Source organism: Orycteropus afer, unplaced genomic scaffold (assembly GCF_000298275.1).
Source record: "Orycteropus afer afer isolate SDZICR_OR568_19922 unplaced genomic scaffold, OryAfe1.0 scaffold01001, whole genome shotgun sequence".
Lineage (NCBI taxonomy): Eukaryota > Metazoa > Chordata > Mammalia > Tubulidentata > Orycteropodidae > Orycteropus > Orycteropus afer.
The window spans coordinates 217622-218409 of NW_006922588.1; the positions used below are offsets into that span (position 1 = coordinate 217622).

General features: G+C 47.5%; 1 protein-coding gene across 1 annotated transcript in view; it reads right to left on the reverse strand.

The window, feature by feature from the left end:
* The window catches only part of LANCL3 (LanC like 3), a 33739-nt gene that overhangs the window by 14813 nt on the left and 18138 nt on the right, over positions 1-788 (reverse strand). The gene's annotated exons all lie outside the window — the stretch shown is intronic.

Genomic DNA, 788 nt, shown 5'->3' on the forward strand with positions numbered 1-788 from the left:
TCTTTACAGAAGTAGATTGCCCAGTCTTCCTTCCATGGAGTGGCTGGTGGGTTTGAACTGCCAACCTTCTGGTTAGCAGTCAAATCCCTTAGGCACTACGCCACCAGAGCTCCTTAGGTAAGATCAATGGGGGTCGTTATGAGTCGGGATCGACTCAATGGCAATGGGTTTAGGTATGAATTAGTATTTACTATATTCTAGCACAGTAGTAAGTGCTAAGGTTTTAAAAAGTCCCTGCTTCTATGGCATTTACAGCCTAAGGGAGGATATAATTCAGCTATGTGAGGGATAATAGAGGTGTTGTGAGAGCACAGGAGAGGGCCCCATACTTGGTGGTAGGGAGGGCCTACTATAGGGAGTGGCATTATTTAGCCTGAGTGCCAAAGGATAAGGAAGAGATTGCCAGGTGTAGTGGATGCTGCTGTGTCCTGCCTAGATACCTTTTACCAGTAGTTGCCCCATATTCCAGTTGCTATAATTGGTGGTTGATAGCAAACAGCCAGCTCACAGCTGCCCCTTCTTGGGAATCTTGCCCTCAGGCACACAGGAGGCTATGATATGCAACCTCTAGCAGATTTCTGTCAATGACTAAGTGACTCACTTCAGTAAGCCAAACCACCCATAGTTGCCTTTCCTTTGCTATGTGATTTCATGCCTTTGACTGTCCATGCTGTTCACTCTGCTTTGGAACAGCCGTACCATCTGTCTTGGCCTGGATTACTTATGCCAGGCATCACTTCCTCCAGGAAGCCCTCCCTAAACCCATAGGCAGCACCAAGAATCCCTCC